The 7,086-nt window shown below is 48.1% G+C and overlaps 3 non-coding genes and 1 pseudogene across 3 annotated transcripts; all 4 read right to left on the bottom strand.

Moving 5' to 3' along the window:
- Positions 1-725: 725 nt before the first annotated feature.
- On the bottom strand, positions 726-889 carry LOC132134766 (U1 spliceosomal RNA). The gene has a single exon (XR_009429760.1). It is a non-coding gene; the product is annotated as a U1 spliceosomal RNA (small nuclear RNA).
- A 352-nt stretch (positions 890-1,241) lies between these two features.
- On the bottom strand, positions 1,242-1,427 carry LOC132134670 (U2 spliceosomal RNA). The gene has a single exon (XR_009429723.1). It is a non-coding gene; the product is annotated as a U2 spliceosomal RNA (small nuclear RNA).
- Positions 1,428-6,395: 4,968 nt separating this feature from the next.
- Positions 6,396-6,559, bottom strand: LOC132134606 (U1 spliceosomal RNA). The gene has a single exon (XR_009429662.1). It is a non-coding gene; the product is annotated as a U1 spliceosomal RNA (small nuclear RNA).
- Positions 6,560-6,910: 351 nt separating this feature from the next.
- LOC132134704 (U2 spliceosomal RNA) lies at positions 6,911-7,086 on the bottom strand (annotated as a pseudogene).

Here is a 7,086-nt window from a genome sequence, read left to right as displayed (position 1 = left end):
GACGGAAAGTACGGCATCGCTCGTAACTCCCAAACGGTTCGTCGCAGAGCCACGTGCCTTATGTAATGGGAATCCTTGGCTCGAGCCGAACCAGACGCAGGTCTCAGATTGGCTCGTCGCTCTGACAAAATTTTTGGGTATTTGGGATTTTGTCGAAAACCTTCTTTTGCAACCTAGCACCAGGTATTTGGCCCAGTCCCACCCAAAGCAGCACAGAAAGCTTCTCTGGAGTCTGCCTGTCAATAATCATCCCAAAAAAGTGGAAATTTCCATTCACCTTGGCGAGGGGACCTCAAAACGTGCTAACGTGGCGTGTCCGAGATGGCTATAACTCCAGGAAGGAATGAGATCCCTTCACCCAAATCGGCACACCTGTGCAGGGGCTCAGTCAGAAGCAAGGTGAAAAAGGGCGCTGCGACAGGCCACTCGGTGGCGCTGTAAGCGACAACAAAATTAATACCAATTGAAAAAGGACAACCAAACAACATGGAGACAGCTACAGCTAGGCTGCAGTCAGTCCAATGGACTTTCAAAGTAAGGTCTGTGCTATATTCGAACTGAACCACCCACCAGGGTCCGATTTTTCAAGAGCGTAAAAATCGGTGAAAGCGTTGTTTCACAGGCACACAACACATACCTCGCATGTGACAGAACTCCCCATTCTGAAACGCAAAAAAAAAAAAAACCTGGAAAAAACCTCTTCTGCTTTGTTTCACCAAGAATTTCAGGGGAGAGCGCGAACGCAGTCCCCCACTACCATAAATTATGCAGTCGAGATTCCCGCATTTGGGGAATTCGCAGAGGTCAGCATGGCCGGAGTGCAATGGGCAAGCCTCGCCCTGGGTGAACCGCCTTCTTGATCATGGTGTCTCCCCTGCCAGGTAAGTATGAAGGCCCAGGCGGTCAGCCAGAGGTATGATTTGCGTCTCTACCGTCCACACCAACGGTTAGCCCCCCTCCAGGAAAGGAAGGACGGGTGCCTTCCGTTACTGGCCTGGAAACTGCCAAGCTCATGGGCCGGTGCTTCCCAACGCCGGTTTTAGATGACTCTCTTTAACCAAACACACCTGATTCGATGCATCACCTCGTCTGTGAAAGACCTCAGGTGGGTGCATCGTTCATGGAAGAGTCCAAGACCCCAGGAGGGCGCATCAGGAAAAAAGTTCGCAATACACCACAGCATGGCAGATCTTATATAGATGTTCTGCTATTCGACACAATAAACGGCAATCCCCAAAAAGGGAAAGCACACCGTTCCTGGAGACACTGCAATACCAGGCCGATGCTTGGAGTGGATGGAGCAAGCCCCGGCTCCAGCTCCGTGATCTAAAAATCCATTTAATATGTAGTCCCCGGATGGGGGACGTATCAGATATTAAACTGATAAGAACAGATTTTTTTTTTTTTTTTATTAAAAAAAAATAAATCTCTCTCTCTCCACCTTCAATACCACGACCTAGGTGCCCTTGAGCAAGGCATCGAACCCCCAACTGCTCCCCGGGCGCCGCAGCATAAATGGCTGCCCACTGCTCCGGGTGTGTGCTCACAGTGTGTGTGTGTGTGTTCACTGCTCTGTGTGTGTGCACTTTGGATGGGTTAAACGCAGAGCACAAATTCTGAGTATGGGTCACCATACTTGGCTGAATGTCACTTCACTTCACTTTAAATCCATACACTCATACAAATTTACAAATTAATCACTTGCAACAAAGGCATACAATATTTTCTGAACATACATGTCCCAAGCCTACAGAACTAAAAAATTATTCCGAACTCAAAAATCATTTCATAAAGTGAAGATACAACACATTACAATCAGAACCTCATAACCAGTACTAAATTTTTAACACCCAAGACTTTATCCCACCCCTACCCGAGGGAGCCCCCCCCATACAGCCCTCATCCCCTCGTCCCCATGAACGACCTTATACCCATTTACCTCTTTCACCAAACTAGCCAAAAGTGTTGAAAATAACTTTTGAGGTTCTAAACCAGGCAACTGCTTCCTCAGGCACCTTAGTCGCCAGTCCCATAAGATACGCTTCCCTTCTGAGATAGTAACCCATACTACTCTTCTCTGATTGTTCTCTATATTTCCCAACCCTACTCCATACAACACTAAGTCCCGGGTAATCAATGGTCCTCCCCACTCTCTCCACCAGCCAGTGACTGCTTTCCATAAAGCCACTGCTCCTGGACATGACCACAAGGCGTGCTCAATTGTCTCTTCTTCCCCGCAACCCACTGGGCACAAAGGAGATCTGCCCTGACCATGCCTATATAAACGCTCCCGTACTGGAAGCCTCCCTAATGCTGCCAACCAGTTCACATCCTTACACCTCCCTACCAAATAATCTGGTTGCAAGGACAACCAGTTCACTTCAATTGGAGGCCCTGCCTCTCTAGCTTCCTTAACAGAGCTCTCCTTCAACCTATCATACAGCTTCCTATGATTTAACAACAGTGACTCTTCCAAGCACCAAGGATTCCCTTTAATGATGTCTGCCGCCACTTTATAATGTTCAGGCCTATCCAGTGACCAAGGTACCCTATTACTCCACCCTGTTAAATGCCTCAAAGGCCAGCCCAACCAAAAGTGAGCCAACACATGTGCTTTATGCTCTAGAGCCTGTACCACTAGGCGAGCTGCAAAAGCAATAAACAAAGCCGTAACCTTCCAAGGGAGGCATGGCACCCCTCTGCCTCCCTCACCCAGAGGACGAAACATCTGCGCTCTTGATACTAGCTCAGTCCTCCCTCTCCAAATAAAAGAAAAAATCAACTTCTCCATTCTCCTCCCCTGCCAAAAAGGTAGGGGAAAAACATAAGCCAGATAGTTAATACTGGGCAACACATCTGCCTTCACTACCTGTACTCTACCCCATAGTGACAGATCCCTAACACTCCACCGGCTTACTTTAGACTGTAAAGATTCCAACAGCCCCTCCCAATTTTGTTGTGCACTATTCACCTTGAAAAAGCGAACACCCAAAATTTTAATGCCATCCTGACACAAGGTATACCCTCCTGGAACCACAGTCCTCTTACTCCACCGTCCTACAAACATCACTGAAGATTTACTGACGTTTATCTTGGCACCTGTGGCTTCTGAAAAACTATGCAAAATATCTCCTGTCACTACAAAATCTTTTTCAGTGGTCAAAAAGACTGTCATATCATCTGCGTAAGCTAACACTTTTGGCCTTAACCCTCCTCCACCTGGCATTACTACACCAGTCAAAGCTGCTTTTAATCGTAGTCGACTAATCAGAGGCTCTAAAGACAGTATATAACACAAGGGTGACAAAGGACACCCTTGCCTCACACCACCCAACTGTTTCACTGGTTCAGAATAGAACCCGTTTATCCTAATCTGACTGAAAGCCTCACTATACAAAAGCTGGACCCAGGCTATGAACCCTGGGCCAAACCCAAGCTTCTCCAACACTGACCACAAAAAAGAATGGCTAACCCTATCAAAGGCCTTTTCCTGGTCAAGGCTCAGGATTGCCAAAGGAAGCTGACGTTGCTCAGCCCAACTGATTAAGTCCCGGACCAAAACTAAATTGAGGCTGCCTGATCTTCCTGGGACCCCACAAGTTTGATCTGGATGAACCACCAAATCTAACACCCCCTTAAGCCGTATGGTTAAGACTTTTGCCAGAATCTTATAATCAGTAGTAAGTAAAGTTATTGGCCGCCAATTTGCCAAATCCTCCTTACTATTTTTCTTATGCAGGAGGGTCACCAACCCCCTCCTCATAGACAAAGGCAATTTCCCCACTTCCAGACTTTCCTGATAAACTTTAATCAGTTCAGTGCCTACTAAAGGCAAAAAAGCTTGATAAAATTCAGCCGGTAGACCATCACCACCTGGAGACGTGCCTCTCTTCAAGGACTTAATTGCTACCTCTACTTCCTTCAAGGTGACCTCCTTCTCTAACCTGCCTGCCTCCACTTTATCCAAGGTCCTGTCCAGATCCTCTAAAAACCCCTCCGCTGTTGACTCTCTTACTTCTCTATTCGCAAACAGCTCCTTATAAAAGGCAACTGAAGCCTTCAGCATTCCTTCAACTGAGTAGACCTTACCCTTCTCTGTATTTAAACATTCCATACTGCTACGCTTCTGCCTGCTCTTCACAGTAGAAAAGAAAAACTTTGTAGGCCTTTCATCTAGCACACGCTGACATACACCTGACTGCACAACAAACTTCTGTGCTTCTCCTCTATAATGTTCATTCAAAGAATCCTGCAAGAGTTTGGCTTTCTTCCACCCTTGACCAGTGCTCAATAGACCTTGAGAGCATAAAACTTGCAATTCTTTAGTCCATTGACGCACTTGATTCCTCTTAGCCTGCCCCAAAGCTAAACCCCATGCCCTGCAAAAAAAACCTAATCCTCTCCTTCACCCCTTCCCACCAGTCAGAATGTGACTGGTAGAATCCTTTTAAATTACACCACCCAGCAAATAATACCCGGAAAACCTTACAAAAGGTTTGGTCCTGGAGGTATGTTACATTCATCCTCCACTTCAGATCCCCCACGGCTCCATCCACTTGTTCCTTCATACCAGTACACTCCTGACTTGATGCACTCATACTTCTCTGATCACTCGCACCTGTCGCTTGTTGAAGATGCCTCTCCCTTTCTGCTGGTAGACTGCTAAGAATGGCATCCAGGTCCGCCTGCAGATCATCACCTTCCTTCAATATGCTCGCATATGATTTGTTTCTTGATGGACAGGTACGGTAAAGATGATCGGCCTTGCCGCAAAGGCTACAAAGCTTTGGTGCGGGGCAGGCCGAAGCAACGTGGTCTGCCTTCCCACAAAACCGACAGCGCTGTCCTTCACAGTCTGTTTTAACGTGTCCTTCTCCACCACATCTCCTGCAATACACGGGCTGCCCAGGGTAGTAGAGAAAGCCCCTGTTAGGCCCAATGGAAATGGACCCTGGTAGGTGAACCAGGCTTCCAGGGACCGCTGAATCCACCCGGAGCTTCACAAAAAAACGCCTCTTTCCAGTCCAAATCCCAAACCGATCCCTCACACGCTCACCTCCTTTCACAACCTCACAGTGCCTCTCAAGGAAAGTCATTACCTCCACATCCTCAACAAAAGGATTATACAGATGGACTGTGAGAGGTAAGTAATCCTGTGCAAACAAAGGGTGCAAACTCAATCCTTCCAACAACTTGTGCTTTTTCTTCCCCCAAGACTCAAAAAAACTCACACAGTCCGTTAGATTGAAGAAGGTCAGATCCATAAATCCTAGTGCTGTGAAATCCTGAAGACAGAACACTGAAGAAGCTGCTACATTGAAGACTCCTTTCAAGACGTCCACGACCACAAATTCCCTCCTGAAGTTCTCCTTTACAAACCGGACAGCATTCTGAAGCACTTGAATCCGTACAGTATTCTTCAACCACGCCATCATGGTCGGCAAAGTACCATCTCCGCTCGACATAGCAATCGTCGCTACACTTGATCTTAGCCAAAAGGCCGAGAAGCGATGCCGCTAAGACGCAGCGGGGAGGAAGCCGGACACGGCGATGCCCATCTCGGCTTTGGTAAGTCTGGGGGACCTAAAAACGCTGGGGGATGGTAGTACCCTCCCCTGTGTGCAACGTCACCGGGCCTCGTCACTCTCGGCCTGACGCTGGCACTGCAGCGACGGAAAGTACGGCATCGCTCGTAACTCCCAAACGGTTCGTCACAGAGCCACGTGCCTTATGTCATGGGAATCCTTGGCTCGAGCCGAACCAGACGCAGGTCTCAGATTGGCTCGTCGCTCTGACAGAATTTTCGTGTATTTGGGATTTTGTCAAAAACCTTCTTTTGCAACCTAGCGCCAGGTATTTGGCCCAGTCCCACCCAAAGCAGCACAGAAAGCTTCTCTGGAGTCTGTCTGTCAATAATCATCCCAAAAAAGTGGAAATTTCCATTCACCTTGGCGAGGGGACCTCAAAACGTGCTAAGGTGGCTTGTCCGAGATGGCTCGAATGGCTATAACTCCAGGAAGGAATGAGATCCCTTCACCCAAATCGGCACACCTGTGCAGGGGCTCAGTCAGAGGCCAGGTGAAAAAGGGCGCTGCGACAGGCCACTCGGTGGCGCTGTAAGCGACAACAAAATTAATACCAATTGAAAAAGGACAATCAAACAACATGGAGACAGCTACAGCTAGGCTGCAGTCAGTCCAGTCGACTTTCAAAGTAAGGTCTGTGCTATATTCGAACTGAACCACCCACCAAGGTCCGATTTTTCAAGAGCGTAACTGACTTTGTTTCACAGGCGCACAACACATACCTCGCATGTGATAGAACTCCCCATTCTGAAATGCAAAAAAAAAAAAAACCTGGAAAAAACCTCTTCTCCTTTGTTTCACCAACAATTTCAGGGGAGAGCGCGAACGCAGTCCCCCACTACCATAAATTATGCAGTCGAGATTCCCGCATTTGGGGAATTCGCAGGGGTCAGCATGGCCGGAGTGCAATGGCCAAGCCTCGCCCTGGGTGAACCGCCTTCTTGATCATGGTGTATCCCTTGCCAGGTAAGTATGAAGGCCCAGGCGATCAGCCAGAGGTATGATTTGCGTCTCTACCGTCCACACCAATGGTTAGCCCCCCTCCAGGAAAGGAAGGACGGGTGCCTTCCGTTACTAGCCTGGAAACTGCCAAGCTCATGGGCCGGTGCTTCCCAACGCCGGTTTTAGATGACTCTCTTTAACCAAACACACCTGATTCGATGCATCACCTCGTCTGTGAAAGACCTCAGGTGGGTGCATCGTTCGTGGAAGAGTCCAAGACCCCAGGAGGGCGCATCAGGAAAAAAGTTCGCAATAAACCACAGCATGGCAGATCTCATTCCTTGTTCTGCTATTCGACACAATAAACGGCAATCCCCAAAAAGGGAAAGCACACCGTTCCTGGAGACACTGCAATACCAGGCCGATGCTTGGAGTGGACGGAGCAAGCCCCTCTCCAGCTCCATGATCTAAAAATCCATTTAATATGTAGTCCCCGGATGGGGGACGTATCAGATATTAAACTGATAAGAACAGATTTTTTTTCTTTCGAAAAAGTTTT

The sequence above is a fragment of the Carassius carassius genome, unplaced genomic scaffold, assembly GCF_963082965.1.
Source record: "Carassius carassius unplaced genomic scaffold, fCarCar2.1 SCAFFOLD_61, whole genome shotgun sequence".
NCBI lineage: Eukaryota > Metazoa > Chordata > Actinopteri > Cypriniformes > Cyprinidae > Carassius > Carassius carassius.
This window is presented reverse-complemented; position numbering and strand designations above follow the sequence as displayed.